Source organism: Chrysochloris asiatica, unplaced genomic scaffold (genome assembly GCF_000296735.1).
Source record: "Chrysochloris asiatica unplaced genomic scaffold, ChrAsi1.0 scaffold00001, whole genome shotgun sequence".
NCBI classification, from domain to species: Eukaryota; Metazoa; Chordata; class Mammalia; order Afrosoricida; family Chrysochloridae; genus Chrysochloris; species Chrysochloris asiatica.
The window spans coordinates 34423863-34441106 of record NW_006408519.1 but is presented as its reverse complement, the minus strand read 5'-3'; positions in this window follow the sequence as shown (position 1 = coordinate 34441106).

Genomic DNA, 17244 nt, shown 5'->3' with positions numbered 1-17244 from the left:
ATGTTGACGTGTTGAATAAACTGCTGATTTTTTTTTTTTAACCAGCACAACACTTAATCCACTGTGCCACCAGGGCTCCCTAGAGTTACCATAGTTATTGTTGTTAGATACTGTGTGTCAGTTCCAACCCATAGTGACCCCATGCTTGGTCTTACACCATCCTCACAATTACAATGTTTCAGTCCATTGCTACTGTCACTGTGTTCATCTGTCTCAGTGGGAGTCTTCCTCTTTTTCACTGACGCTTCACTTTACCAAGCATGATATCTTTCTCCAGGGACTGGTCCTTCCTGAAAACATTTCCAATTATGAAAGAATAAGTCTTGTAATCCTTGTTTCGAAGGTGCATTCTGGCTATTCCTTTTACCAAGACAGATTTATTTGTTCTTCTGGCAATCTGGTATTTTCAATATTCTTCACTAACACTAAAATTTAAATGCATCAAATCTTCTACAGTCTTCCTTATTCACTGCCCAACTTTCGCATGTGTATGAGGAGCAAGTTAGGCGATTTTCAGGTAAGAAGCTTGCTTGTAGAGTGGGTTTCTTCCAGGCACTGAAGTGGGGAAACTAGAGTCAAGTGTCTTCAGGCTGCAGCATGGTGTGTCCTGTGGGCATTAATCAGCAGCTGACTGGGACAACTGTGCCTTAAGCATTTTTGACCCTGAATTATATCCTGTTAACTTCTCTAATAAACCCCATAAGAATGCGCATTGTCTCTGAGTGGCCATTGCTACAGATTATTGAACCCAAGTGAGCAGTAGAGGGTTGTGGAAGGAATGGGTGGTACTACATTTTTTGCAGAGACCGAAGTTTATGAGTGGTTACCAGAGGCAGAAGACGGAGAAGGGGAGTCACTGTTGATGGAAAAATTGCACCGATTTAGGGTAGGGTTGTGCAGATGATTACTGTAATTGCTGTCAATAAGTTGCACACCTCTAAAAGGTTGAAATGCCCCACCCCCCCAAAAAAGGTGTGTAGTAGGTTCTCAAGTCTAGTCCTGCTTCTTCTTCACTAAGTAGTCCCTGATATCTGACCAATGTGACTACGGTCACCATCTTATTTTGGTTCTGTCACTTGCAGTATGTTCTGGCACGTTTCTAAACCTAGTGTCTACACTGACTAAAGGAGCTCTGATAGTACAGTGGTTACAAATCGGGCTGCGAACTTCAAGGTCAGCAGTTCGAAACTACCAGCTGTTCCATGGGAGATAGATGAGGGTTTCTGCTCCCGTAAAGATTTACAGCCTCGGAAACCCTGTGCAGGGTCGCTATGGGTCAGAACCGACTCCACGGCACCCACCACCAACCACACTGACTAAGTGTTTCTAGGTCTCAATGCTTGGATAACAGATGACAAAGCCTTCCTGACTCTGCTTGTTAAAGGATGGTGCATGATGCTATATGTATCAACCCTCCTGGTTTACCCAGCATGGAGAGGTCTCCTGGGGTGTGGGACTTTAGGTGGTAAAACCATGACTGTCCTGGAGGAAGCAGGTCTGGTGGTCAGCAGCAGACCCTCTCTTTCTCCAGTTACACATGGTGGCTGGTGGTGGTGGTATGCCATCGAGTCAGTTCCGACTTACAGTCAGTTCTGACCTGATAACAGGGTTTCTGAGGCTGTGTGTTTTTACAGGAGCAGAAGACCTCATCTTTGTCCCTGGAACAGTTGGAGAACTCAAAGTACTGACCTTGCGGTTCTTAGTATAACCTACTATGCAGCCAGGGCTCCTTCAGTTTCACATGCTGGGTCTTTATTGTCTGAGTTTTGCTACGCTGCTTGTCCCTCTGCTAGATCCATACTCAAATTAGGATCATTATGCAAATCTATCTTCTCTACTCTGATGGAAGGTTATAATGCTCAGCCTTTCTGGGCGAGAAATGCTGTTTCCAAAGTGCAATCCTTCTTAAAACCAAATACTCAATATCTTGGAAAAATCAACAACACTACAACAATAGCCTCAAACATGCCAGCAACCATGGAGTTACATGTGTTGCTGTTAAATGCCATGAAGTCAGTTCTGACTCAGAGCTCTCCTATACGGGGTTTCCAAGAAGCAGACTGTTGACCTTGTCATTAACAGTCCAGTGCTGGCCCTGAAGTGCCACACCAGGAGTTCTCTGTTATATACACATGTTGTTGTTGTTGTTAAGTGCTATTGAGTCGGTTCCGACTCTTAGCTATCCCGTATAGGGTTTCCGAGGAGTGACTCTTGAACAGCCAACCTTATGGTTCAAACTGACCTTGCAGTCCAGCACATTAACCTGCAGTGCCATATCTAGGTCACCATAAGTTAGAGACACAACTCAATGGCAGCTATCAATATCCTCATCATAGACAAATGCCATACTTCCTATGCCACACCATAGTGTCCCCTTCTCTTATGCACTTCCTTCAGTGGCAAGAGCAGGGTGCATGTGACAGGACAGAACTGCTCATAGGGTTTTCTTGGTTGTAATCTTTACACAAGCAGATTGCCAGACCTTTCTTCCATGTTGCCTCTTGGTGGGTATGAACCACTTACTCTTAGGTTAGCAGCTGATGGTAAATTGCTTTTGTCTTCCAGAGATCTTACTGGTTTTTTATTATTTGTTTCTAAGTGCCATTGACTCGATTCCCACCCATAGCGACCCTGTATAGGGTTTCTGAGGAGCAGCTGGTGATTTTGAAACTCTGACTGTGCGGTTCAAACCAACTTTATGGTTGCATGCTTCTCCTGCAGCAGGACTCCAGGACTCCAGTTACTTTGTGTTAAATATTATGCAGCTGAGAACTGCTTGTTTAAGAATGTTATGGTTGGGAAGGTTTCTGTATTTCCAGGGCTTGGCTGCTCAGTGAAAGGTCAGTAGCTTGATCCCACTAATCACTCAGCAGGAAATATCTGCTCCCATAAAGATTTCAGCTTAGAAAACCTGATGAGGCATGTCTATTCCATCTTGTACAGTTGCTATAAATTGGGATTGACTGAATGACACACAACAATAACCACAAAACTCATTGTTGTTAAGTGTCATTGAGTTGCTTCTGACTCATAGTGACTCTGTATAGGGTTTCTGAGGAGCGACTGGTGAGCTTGAACCACTGACCTTGAGATTCAATCCGACTTTGTAGCCCAGTGCATTAACCCTCAGCACCACACCAGGAGTCCATACAATAATGTTGTTGTTGTTGGAAGTGCCGTCGAGTAGGTTCTGACCCATAGGGACCCTGTATAGGGTTTCCTAGGAGCAGCTGGTGAGTTTGAACTGCTTTGCAATCCGATGCATTAGCCCACAGCGCCACACCATGACTCCATAACAACAGTAACTATCTCTTAATCATTAATGTAAATGAGGTTGTTAAGTGTCGTAGTCATTTCTGATTCGATGTGACCCTGTATAGGGTTTCTCAGGAGCGAGCGGCTGGTGGGTCTGAACTATAGACCTCATGGTTAATAGTCCAATGCTTAGATGACAGCTCCACACCAGGACTCCCAAGTTTAGTTTAAGGACCTGATTTTTAGCCTATGGGAGTAGCACAGCGGCTACATGCTTGTGTCTAACTGGAAGGTTGGCAGTTCAAACACTGCATGGGAGAAGGATGTGGCAAACTGCTTCTGAACGATTTACAGCCTGGGAGATGTTTCTGTGGGATTGTTCTACTCTATCCTGTGGGATTGTCACTGTGAGTCACAATTGACCCAATGGCAACAGGCTATTTTTAGACTCTCTCCTTACTTAACTTGGCTTTCTTGTTCATATGTAGGATTTATGTTACCAGAGATTTATCTATGTCCTTTGTTTCATTTCCTTTGATTCTTTATGGCAAGATAGGTTTAAGGTTACTCTTCTGCTATCCTGCTTTGTAACTTCCTGATCTTCATAAGAGGAAATGGCCAAGTTAGGATTTCAACCAAAAAACTGTAAGCGAATTATGCAAAATAAATGCTAATATTTCCTTAAAATCCTATATTTGAGATTGTGGGTGATCAATACATTTTAAATAATTGCCATGAAAAATTTCCTTTGAAAATTTCCAACTTGTTGTATATTCATCTGAATGGGTTCTATTGAAAATAGTAGAAATGATTCTAAAAACAGGTATATTTGAATTTTTATATGGCTGGGAGAAATGTGCACTAGCCACTAAGAGGTGCATTAGTCTGTGGTCTTAATTGCATTGAATCCTGTGGAATATAGTTCAATAAGGTTCAAGATAGGGAATAAAAGGGTATTCTGTTCTTTCCCCCGCACTGAGGGATCAGTAAGATGAAGAACTAACAGGCTGGGTTTGTGTGTGTCAGAAAAATTTCAATATAATAATTGTTGCTACCTACTTTTTGTTGCTATTAAATGCTCTTGAGTCAGTTCTGAATCATAGTGACCCTGTATAGGGTTTTTGAGGAGCAGCTGGTGGGTTTGAACTGCCAAACTTGTGATTCCCAGTCCAGTGCTGATCCACAGTACCATGCCATGAGTCATACTGATGTCTGTGGTGGGTAAGAGAAGCGTGGATGATTATTTGCATAATCAAACCTCAATTACACAGGGAATTGATAGAGGTGTCAGCTGAACTTAAATAAGCTACTCTTGAACATTTTAAAGAAGTCTCGTGCAGCAGATTTGTCTAAAGCATTATGTCGTTTGATTTCTTGGCTGCTGCTTCCATGAGTGTTGATTGTTGATCCTAGCAAAATGAAGTCTTTGACAACTTCAATCTTTTCTCTATTTATATGGATGTTGTTTTTTGGTCCAATGGTGAAGGTTTATGTTTTCTTTACATTGAGATGCAATCCATACCGAAGGCTGTGCTCTTTGATTTTCATCAGTAAGTATTTTAAGTCCTCTTTGCTTTCAGCAAGCAAAGTTGTATCATCTTCATATTACAGGTTGTTAATGGGTCTTCCTCCAATCCTGATGGCACGTTTTTCTTATATAATCGAGTTTCTTGGCTTATTTGCTCAGCATAAAGATTGAATAAGAATGTTGACAGAATACAACCCTGGCGCACACCTTTCCTAATTTTAAACCACTCACTGTTCTCTTGTTCTGTTCAAACAATTGCCTCTTGGCCTATGTACAGGTTCCTCAAGAGCACAATTAAGTGATACAGAATAATCATTCTCCACAATGTTGTCCATAGTTTGTCATGATCCACACAATTGAAAGCCTTTGTGTAGTCAATAAAGCACAGATAAACATCTTTGGGTATTATCTGTTTTCAACCAAGATCCGTCTGATGTCAGCAATGATATTCCTCATTCCACTTCCTCTTCTGAATCTGGCTTGAACCTCTGTAATTTCTCTGTCACTGTATGGTTGCATTGGTTCTTGATCATATGTAACCTCTTGAAATTGTTGAACACTGACCATTTCTTTTAGATACAATAACTCTATATATTTCTTTCACTTTCTTTTGATGCTTTCTTCATCATTCAATATTTTTCCATAGAATCCTTCAATATTGCAAGATGAAGCTTGACTTTTTTTTCTTCAGTTCCCTAAGTTACAGAAAGGCTGAGTGTGTCCTTTCTTTTTGTTTTTTAATTCCAGATAGTTGCACACTTTGTTATAATATTTGATTTTGTCTTCTTGAGATGTCCTTTGAATTTTTTCTATTCAGCTCGTTTACCTCCTCAATTCCTCCATTTGCTTTTGCATCTATATACCGGAGAGCAAATTTCAGAGTCTCTTCTGGCATTAATTTTGATCTTTTCCTTTTTCCTTGTCTTCTTAATGATCTTTTACTTTCTTCCTCTATGAAGTTCTTGATTTCATCCCATAACTCTCTTGTCTTCCATCTTTAGTGTTTAATGCATCAAATCTGTTCTTCAGATAATCTCTAAATTCAGGTGGAATATGTTCTAGGTCATATTTTGGCTCTCAGAGACTTACTTTACTTTCTTCATCTTCATCCTGAAGTTGCATATGAGCAATTGGTTGTCTGTTCTACTCTCTGCCTCTGGCCTTGCTTTGGCTGATCGTAGTGGGGCTGTTCTATCATCTCTTTCCACCGATGTAGTCAAGTTGATTTCTGTGTATTCCATCTGGGGAGGCAAATGTACATATTTGTCTTTCATGTTGCTTAAAAAGGTATTTGCAATGAAAAAGTCATTGGTCTTACAAAGTGCTATCATGCTATCTCTAGTATTATTTCTATCACCAAGGCCATATTTTCCATCTACTTATCCTTCCTTTTAGTTTCCAACCTTTGCATTTAATCATCAGTGATTATCAATACATCTTGATTACATGTTTGCTCAATTTCAGACTAAAGAAGTTGGTAGAATTCTTTAATTTCATCATCACTGCCTTTAGTAGTTGGTGAGTAAATTTTTAATAATAGTGGTATTAACTGATCTTCCTTGGAGATGGATATTATCCTATCACAGACAGTGTTTTACTTCATGACTGATCATGAGATGTTCTTTTTGGTGATGAGTGCGACACCATTCCTCTTCAATTTATCAGGCTGAAAATGGCCAACACCAGTCCATTTCAGCTCCTTTAATGCCTAGGATTTTGATGTTTATGTGTTTTATTTCATTTTTGACAATTGCCAGTTTTCTTTGATTCGTACTTGGTACTTTCCATGTTCCAATTATTAATGCATATTTACAGCTGTTTCTCCTCATTTTGAGTTGCATACAATCAGCAAATGAAGGTCCTGAAGACTTTCTTCCATTCGCATCATCATGGTCAAGTGTACTTTGAGGAGGAAGCTCTTCCCCAGTTGCAATTTGAGTGCCTTCCAACCTGAAAGGCTCATATTCTGGCACTATATCTGACAATATTCTGGTACTCCTCATTATGTTTCAATACTTAATATTCTGACAGTGTTAAACTGCTATTCATATGGTTTTCAGTAACTAAATATTCAGAAATAACTCCTCTCTCCTTCTTCCTAGTCTATCTTCTTCTGGAAGCTCAGTTGAAACCTATCCACCGTGAGTGACCCTGCTGATATTTAAAACACCCTTGGCAAGCTTCCAGAATCACAGCAGTACACAAACCACCATAGTTTGACAAATTGACAGAGGAGTGGTGTAATGATATTCTAAGATATGCTAAAATTGTATATCCCCAATCTTTTCATCTGTCAGTCAGCTGATGTTACCCAATCTTCTTTTGTTATTTGAAACATAGTTGGAGGACTATCGTATGGTATTTTTGAGTCTATGCTGGTACATTTAGTTCTGGATTATTGTAGATTTATTTCAAATTTTAGGTTTCTGCCTTTTAGTGAAGAGTTCTTTCTAATTTGGATTCAGCTCCTTGGTTACGAAGGAATCTAATAACAGATCATATGATAGTTTTAATATACAAGAAGTCCTAGTGTGGTGCTCTAGGATGAGCATTGGACTGGTAACCTCTAGATGGGTAGTTCAAACCCACCAGATACTCCTCAGAAACTTTATACAGGGTAGCTATGGCAAGGCACTGAACAACAACAACAATCATATACCACATGAGTAAGGCATCTTTGGAATGCGATGATTTCAGCATTTCTATAAGCATATGATTTTTATGGTCTCAATTGTTTGGATTTCCATTTATTTTTCTATTTAATTTTTTATACAGTAGAAAGGAGACAAGCTAATTTTCAAGTCATACAAATTTATTTATTAGGAATGATCCACTACTAGATTAATTAGGGGAATCTAAACTTTGTATATGTCTCCCCATTGCCTTCTTTTTTGTTTTATTAATGTTTTATTGTGAATTATGTGATAGTTTACATGGGAGAACATTAACTTTACATTCATGCTATTGTATATCATTTCCTTGCCATGGTTACAATCCCCTCCATTCATCATCAAAAAACCACATGCCCTCTCTTCTTATCAGCTGGATGCTTCACTCTCCACTGTAGTCCTCTGTGGCTATGTCACTGACTCTGGGCCCAACAGTCCCCAGGTCTTGCCACACTGCTGGCCAACTAGGTCTCCAATGGGGTTCGCAGGAGTCCACTGAGTGTTGTAGGGCTTAGCTCACAGCTTCATTGCTGTTTTTCCCTCACTTCCCCTTGTCAGTGACGAACGTGGTCACTAATCAGAGCGTGTATTCCCATTGAGTCTTAGTCTTAGAAGGAGAATTTCCCTGAGGGGACCCCACCACTTGCCTTGATGTCTCCTGGGTGAGCAACTTGCTTGTTCTTGTAGTAATCAGTCGGACTACCTATATTGTTTTGTATTTTTCCTGTTGGTCTTTCTTTCAAGAAGTATCTTCTGATCTTCTAGCCACTCCAGGCTGGTCTGATTGTCCTTTCAAGTGGGGATTTCCCACCTCAGAAGATTCTGGATGCTGTTCAGGATTTGCAGGAAACCTCTTTCACTGGGCATACTGTAGCCTTATTTTAGGTATTCCAATCAGTCATAGGCAGAAGAAGATGGACTTATAAGCTTTCTATGGTGATATTTCTGGCTATTCCTTTCTCTCCCCCTCCAGTGTCTATTTTATAATGGTATGTCAGGGAAACCAAGATTCAAAAGACAACCAAGCATCTTAACATTATTTCCCCCTTTTCCCCATTCTGACCATGTCTCAATCCCTGTATCCAAAGCCCTGTTGTTCCAAGGTAATGCATAGATCATTATTTACCTCTGTCCCACTTCAGCTTCACATTCATGCTATTGTATTTCATTTCATTGCAATGATTGCAATCCCCTCCATGCATCATCAAATAACCAAAGGTTACACTCCACAGGCCCTCGCCCCCTGGCTGTCAGCAAACAGCCCTTCTCCCTTCCTGTGTCCCGCCCACTGCCTTCTTGCCTGCATGATTTCTGCTGAGAAGTCAGAGCTTAATCTGATTTGCTTGCCTTTGTAGGTAACACTTATCATTTCCCTGGCTGCTTTGAGGATTTTCTCCTTGTCTTTGATTTTGGAGAGCTTTATTGTGACATGTCTTGGTGATTTTCTTTTGGCGTCTATCCTTCCTGGGATTCGTTCAGCTTCTTGAATATTTATCTTCTCATCCTTCAAGATGTTAGGAAAATTTTCTTCCAGAAACTCTTCAACTATCTCTTCTGTGGACTTCTGTTAGTCTTCCTGTTCGGGAATGCCAATAATTCGTAAATTATTCCTCTTCATGTATCCAGCATGAATCTTAGACTCTCTTCAGATTTTTTTAATCCTTTTTTTTCTGCTTGCTCTTCTATATTAGCAATGTTGAGAGATTTGTCTTCCAGCTCTCTGGTTCTGGCTTCCATCTCTTCCATTCTACTTCTTTGACCTTTCAGTGAATTGTCCATTTCTGATATTTCATTATTAATCATCTGGACATCTTTTTGCAGGTTTTGCATTGTTTCCAGTGCTGTATCTATCTTGTTTGATTGCTCTTGTAGCACTTTCCTGACCTCTTCCTTATTTTTCTCCACCCCTTTTTGTAGCATTTGAATTTGTTTCCATATTATTCTTCTGAATTCCTTCTCAGGCAGGTCCAGAGCCTGCTTTTCTACTGGAAAGTCTGTGTCTGCTTCCAGCTCATTTGTCTCAGTTACTTTTTTCTGTTTTCGGACATATGTTGAGATTTTTAATTGTGTTTTCTTGGACATTTTCAGTAGTTCTGTGGGGTTTTAATGCTTAAATTGATGTATGTTACTTTGTTGTTAAGCTTACTAAGTATCTCCTGGTGGATATGATCTAGAGATAGGCTTCTCTTTTCATGTGTAATGCCTAGAAGCTGGTATTGGCTCTTGTCTAGATGGTGGGGTATTATAGGGTATGCTTGTAGCTTGGCTATATGAGAACAGTTGCCGTCTCTTCTTGGGTAATATAAGGGAAGTATGTTCCAATCCCTGGGAAAAGAGTGATTCCAAAAGGACCAAAGACAGAAAGAATATAGAAGCAGAGACAGAAACCACCAATCAAAAACAAAAATAAAATCATGATTGACTTTGCTGTGCAGGCAGGGATAAAGTGTCCCACCCAGGTCAACTTTGGGGCTGGATCCCAGAGTCAGATGTCATAAGAAGCATCCTGCAGGTTTCCTCTCTGTGCCATGAGAAAACTGTGGGTGCAATGCTGGACCATTTTGAGGGTGTGCTCCTGTCTGCCTGAAGGTGTCTGGCTGGGCAATGAGGGTGCGATTGGCGTGAGGAGGAAAGACATGTGAAAAATGAAATATTGGTCACACCTCTCCCTCTAGATGTGCAGCTCTGCTGTTTCTAGCACTGGGTCACTTGGAAATTTAAACTTTGAAAGTATAAAGATGATGTATATTTTTAATGATGGTTATACTTTCAATGCTGGGAACACAGCTAGCAAAAGATTCATTCCTAGGCTACTGAGAATACACATCTGATCTGATTTCAGTGTTAAGCATACTACATCCAGCTATACCTCATTCGTAAGTACAACCAACCTTTTTAGATAACTGATGTTGGGAAGGGAACCCTTTTTCTTGACTCTTGATGTTTCTTTCCAGAGGGAAATAGTTCCATAGCACACACATTTCTGTTGTCTCTTCATCTGATAACATCTTTCCTTTTTTTGGGAGAAGTGCTTAGTGAAATTGATGAATTTGGAAGAAATGCCCAGGTACACTTGTCTCAGTTCCTTTGTTTACATTCCCCACTACCCAGATTCAGCCAACTCACACTCACAGAGTATATTCACTCACCATTGTTCTTGGCTACTCAGGGATTTTTATTTTATTTTATTTTTTTAACAGTCCTGGTCCTGTAGCTGAAGCTTTGAATTTTCTAGTATTATTTATTATTTGTGCCTATGCCTATCTCTTTCTACTTTGGGGGTTTATATTAGGGAACACATGAGGCTGCATTGTAAGTCATATTCTCCAGTGGGGTTTTTTTGTTTGTTTTTTTTTTAACAAAGTTGTTATTTTCCTCTCACATTCACATAGAAGCAGAAAGGCAATATAGGTAAATGGATGGGCAGTGAACGCAGCACCCCGGGTTCAAATCCCTGTTCTGTAAAGATTAAATGAAGATTGCATAAAGCATCCAGAACAATATCAGTCACATGATATGCATTGTCAAAGTGGTTGAAGTTATGGTTAGTTAGCCCTTTGTTCATTTTATAGTTGGTTCTGAATACAGACTTTGAAAAAGTTGTCATGGATTGATTCCTCCCTCAAACTCCAACAACAGGTGTTTTTTTCAAAAGAGTAATTGATAAGTCCATACCAATTTCAAGTCATTTGGTGATTAGGCTAATCTTTTACTTTAACAGTTCTCATCACTGGAATGGTCTTTCTAATTGTAGAACTAATAATGTTCCTCTGAAATGCAGAGTCCTCAAAAAGGCTTCAAAATCTGCTCAGCCTGACCTCAGCCTACGTCTCCAGCCTCTCTTCCCAGCATCCTCCATGCTGTGGTTGCAGTTGAACTTTGCTCACATTTCTGGAATCACAGCATCTGCTGTTCCCACCACGATGACTCTGCTCTCCTCTCACGGTTATGAGTGTATTCTCCCCCTTCTCTGCTTGCTAAACCAGAACTTGTCCTTCATGGTCCAGCTCACAGTCTTTCTCTTTGTAAAATCTGTCCTTCTTCCTCTGTCATGGGTACTTTTAGCCTCTGCATTTTGAAAGCAAAAGCACAAATTCTTGCCATTGTGATCCTTGCTCACTAAAGTTCCATGATGATTATGTGAACTCTGAGTTCCTAAGTGTCTTGACATGGAGCCATGTCCTCTTCAGTTTTAGCACAGGTCCTACCTAGCTACTGATTCAATGACTGGCTCCAGTGGTTTCCCAAATATCAATCATTAACGTCCTTTCAATGCCTTCTACAAAAGGATATACGGTGGAATGAATGTAAAACTAAAGTTCTTTCATATAAAATATCATATAATTCACAATAAAACATGAAAAAAAAATCATATTAAGCATGTGCCTCTCTCCATCTTAACCTTACCATTAACCTGGCCACCAATAGCTCTTACCTGGTCTATTTCAACAATCTCCTAAATTATCTCAGGAGTCCTGGTGTGGCACTGCAGGATAATGCACTGGATTGCAAGGTTGGTTTGAACTACAAGATCAGTAGTTCAAAATTCCCAGTTGTTCTTCGGGAACACTATATAGGGTTGCTAGGAGTCTAATTCAGATTATTTCCCAAACAGAAGTTGGAACACTGATACTAAAATGTAAGTCAAATTGTGTTACCTTCCTGCTTATTGGACATCCTTATAAACAAAGAACAAAATGGCTGTGTGGAGTTGACACCAACTCATGGTGATCCCAAGTATATCAGAACAGAACTTTGTTCCACACGTTTTTTAGTGGCTGGGTTTTCAGTAATAGGTCACCAGGTGTTTTCTTTTGAGTCACTTCTGGGTGGATTTGAACTTCCATTGTTTTGGTTAGCAACAAAGCACATTAATCATTTGCACTATTCATGGGTTCCTTGTATTGATACTAAAATCTAACTTTTTATCATTTAATGCCTACCTGTGTTTCCTATCTCACTTTGTTCAATCTGCCCTATTATCCCTGCCACTTTTTCACACAGGTCAAGTTCTTCCCCATTGTGGTCTCCTATATATTCTCTTCCTTCTACCTAGAGAAGTTGAGCCTTATCCACCCTCACCTCCAATCTTATGGCTAGATTTTTCACAACCTTTAAGTCTCAGCATAAAAAGTCTCCTTTCTAGGAGAATGCCCTTCATCCTTCATCTAAAATGAACCACTCAAAGAGAATATTTTTGATCTTTCATCTAAAATGAAGCTATCAATGAGATGGACTAATACCATGGCTGCACTAATGGGCTAAAAAACATAATAATTGTGAGGATGGCATAGGACTGGCAAGGGTCCTCATAGGGTCGTTATGAGTCAGAACTGATTCGAGGGCACCTAAAAACAGCAACAGCATACAGTGTAAATTCCCATATTGTGAATTCTGCTCATCAAACCAAAAAAAACCAAGCCAGTTGCCATTCAGTTGATTTTGACTCATGGAGACTCCACATGTGTCATAGCACAACAGTGCTCCATAGGGTTTCAGTGGCTGATTTTTCGGTAACAGATTCCGGGCTTTTGGATGGACTTGAACCTCCAACATTTGGTTGCAGCTGAGCACTTAACCAATTTACTTGACCCAGAGACTCCAGATGCTCAAATCAGTCTCTTATTTCTTTCACTGAAATCACAGTAATTGTTAATTTATATTTTTGAATGATTTTCTGCCTGTGTCTTTCACTAGACATGATCAGCTCAAACATGAATGACAGGTAGAATAACAATGATTGTTGACTGGTATAAAGTCCTTTCTTCTACTTGGGCCAGTTTTCACCCACGATCTGTTAATGTATTGTCTTTACACATGTTGTTGCTTATTTCCTTTTCTGTTTTTTTGTTTTGTTTTGTTTTTGTTTTTTGTCTCTACAATATTTGATCTCTCTGATTTCTTCAGCCTTGGCATTCTGCAATTTTGCTGTGGGGTGTAAGTGTGTAAGCTTTAATGTTGTTATTGCTGTTAAGTGCCAATGAATTGGTTCTGACTCATAGTGACCCTGTATAAGTTTTCCGAGGTTCGACTAGCGAGTTTGAACCACTGACCTTGTGGCCCAGTGATTATCCTACAGTGCCACACTAGGACCCCAAGCCTTAATGAGTGCATATGCTTTGCAGGGTATGTGATTTAGAAAGGAAACCAGTTCACTATTTCAAGTCCTATTAGCACCCTGTACTATCTTGAAGCAGCAGTCAAGAAATCAAATGATGTCTTGCATTAGGCAAATTTACTGCACAAGACCTTTTTAAAGTGTTGAATAGCAGAAATGTCACCTTGAGGACTAAGGTGCACCTGACCCAAGCCATGGTGTTTTCAATAACCTCATATGGATGTGAAAGCTGGACAGTGAATAAGGAAGACCATAGAAGAATTGATGCTTTAGAGTTATGATGTTGAAGGAGAATATTGAAAGTGTCATGGGCTGCCAAAAGAACAAATAGATCCATTTTGGAAGAAGTGCAGCCAGAGTGCTCCTTGGAGGTCAAGATGGCCAAACTTCATCTCTCATACTTTGGACATATTATCAGGAGAACCAGTCACTGGAGAACCATATCATGTTTAGTAAGGAGAAAAAGAGGAAGACCCCCAGAGAGATGGATTGGCCAAGTGGCAGCATCGATGGACTCAACCGTGGCAATAGTAGTGATGTTGGCCCAGGATTTGGCAGTGTTTCGTTCTGCTGTGTATAAGATCGCTATGAGTCGGTACCGACTCAATGGCACCTAATAACAGCAACAATTATCTTGAACAATTATGAGATTTAAGAGAATCTGGGTGCTAATACCTTCTGTTTGTTTTGCTTCATAGGCCTTTGTTGTCTTTGCTAGACCAATGAGTTCATGGAGAGGGGAGGAAGTGCTTAAAAGTGACAAGGGGCTCATGGGAATGCAGGTAGCTGATTCTGTAATCACAGTGAGACTCCTCGAAGACTGCCAGCCTTGCCTGTTCATGTAACCCAATGAATTGTCATTACTTATTTATTCTTATTTATGTTTCTACAAATAGGTATTAAACAACTATTATGATAGCCATTATGCTAGGCACCATAGAATGAAAAGTAATTAAAAAATGATCCCTGCCTTCTGGAAATGCACAGTCCACGAGAAAATAGGCAGGTGAGCTATTGCCATGCAGTGAGATACATGTCCTACTATAGCTGCATTGCCTTGGCTCAGAGTAAAGGGCTCAGAGAACCATCTGAGGATGTCAGAAAAGGCTGCTCTTGAAAGACGAAGAGGTTCCTTGGTAAATATTAAGGAGACCAAAAATTGGGCAGAGAACAGCAGTGGAAAAAGGAAAGGAGTTAGGGTATGGTATCTTGTGGAACTGGTGAGACACAAAAGATGATTGTGTGGTGATTATGCTGGGTGAGGGAGATGAAGTGGTGAGGGGAGAAGAACTGGATGAGCTGGTTGAGAAGGGTTTTCTATACCATAGAAATGGTGTGGACTCCATTCTACCTGCAAGCTAGAGATCTAGGTTAATGTGGTCTATGTGTGGGCACCTGTGTTAGTATATGTAGATGGCATAATCAGGTTGAATTTTAAGAAGCTAATTGATGGCCAATGAAGGATAGAGAATGTAAATCTATGACATGAAAACATTTAACTGTTAGGGGACCAGTGAGTATTCTGGTAGCCACCATATTGATAAGGTGAAGTGAGCCTTGGAGGAGTTTGGGGCCAACCAGTGGAAAAGCCTGCATTCATCCTAAGGACATTACATCAATTGATACAGCTACACAATGTTACTCAGAGTTCTACTCCACAGAGGTTTACATGACAGTTCTTAGTGAAGAATCTACTAGAAATCTTGCATGATGTTGAGCTGTTGTTAGGTGCTGTTGAGTGGGTTCCAACTCATAGCAACATTTTTTCCTAGATGAATCAAAGTTCCCACCTTCTGGGCATGTTTATGGTGAAAATCATGTCTTGCTGCAAGAAATTCCTGGTTTATTCTCTGGACCATATGCTTTGACCAACTTTGTAATCTCGTCACTGCCCATTCAGGAAACAGGGGTGTTACTGCTGTTTCTTAAGTGCTGTCAAGTCAGTTCCATGGAGCAGCCAGTGTAGCCAGTCTTCCCAAGCGGTGGGTTCATTACAGCTTTGCTGATGAATGAAGCAAAGGGCAGAAGGGCCAGTGTGAGATCTGGACCTTTGGGAGAAAAAATCTATACCTACCTTTATAAATGAGTCAACAGAATTCACTCTCCTCTCCACTGGCAACATATCTGAAGGTCCTGACTCAGCATTAGTAGATCGTAATGTTCATGCTTGTCCACTCTCTTCAGTGGTGACTGATTTCATTGTTGGCTTGCTTCCATAACATGAATGTGGGTTATTTGGAGCGCCTAATTCCTTGTAAGTTCCATTTGAGGGTGGGAGAGCTAGAACAAGCTATAACCAGTAAAGGTCCCAGTGACTAAGGAGCTTAAGCATTTAACTAATTAGTAAAGAAAAATGTGGCAAAGATTTGCAGTTAATAAAACCGAAAGAAGCATTTTTGGGGCATGAATTATGCAAGCTTCTATTTCCTTTTGGGACTATATCAGAGCTTCGGGAGAAGAAAGGCTACCTTTTACCTTTGAGGAATTTTCAGAACTTTTATTTGTTGGTGACTGACAAAGGGAACAATTTCAACACCTCAGAAAAAATGCTTCATCATTTCCTCTTGTGAAATCCATGTTAGGAATGTGGACCTTAGTCCATAAAGGTCAATGCACAGTCTGGCCAGTTATTCCTTCCACGTTGTAGTGCTGTTTAGAAAAAAACAGAACAAATGTCTTACCTAGGCATCCCATGACCTGTATATACCCTTAGAAGGCGGGGAAATGATATTAATAAGAGCATATAGTTTTTTGTCATGATCAAATCCCAGTTCTACTTTCAAGGTACATACTGTCTTCTTTAAGCCTCAGTTTTCTTGTCTCTAAAATGGGACTAATTATATGAGGGGATTTCAATAATTAACTTTTCATTTCATTTACCAACAAACTCTTTGAAGTCTCTTTTACTTATTTCTCAGGGGGTTCCTTAGGATTGAAAAACATCAGATGAAAAATGGTGCCAGACATACCATACGTATCCAATGTCACAACTAGTATTATTAATAAAAATAAGAGATAGAAGTTGCATAGCCATATAGCTTGTTAAGATTTACAGCAGAAACCAGCCTGTCTAGAAAGAGGACCTCTCCAACTAAAGGGGAATTCTGATTTATCCTGGTATTAGATAAACTTTGGTTAGATTAAAAAGGATAAGTTTAAAAAGTTACTTTATTAGTAATATTTTCTAGCTTTCAACAAAGGTGATATTGTAATACCTTATTTTTAGACCTCACTATTTTATTTCCGTTTCTCTGCCTTGTTTCAGGTTGCCTGTAAGTGGTGCCATGGCTTAAGCATTGGGCTGCTAACCATCAGGTTGGTGGTTCAATGCCACCTCCATGGGACAAAGGTAGGCAGGCTGCTCCTATAAAGATTTACAGTCCCAGGAACCCTAAGGAGCAGTTCTTCTGTGTACTATAGGGTTGCTGTAAGTCTGAAATGCTTTGCTGGCAGTGGATTTGGGTGATTTGGGTTTTGTTTCAGGTTATTTGTAGGCTAGTCCTGTCCTTCTTTGTCTGTGATATTGTCTTCTAGCAGAAGCATAAACCTTTTCACCTTCTGCTGTCGTAATTTACCAACCCTCCACAAAACGGAGAGAAGGAGGTGATATGGGCATTCAGATTTCAAAAATGCTAACTGCACTGTTTTCTAGAAGAGGATCTTTAGGAATTTCA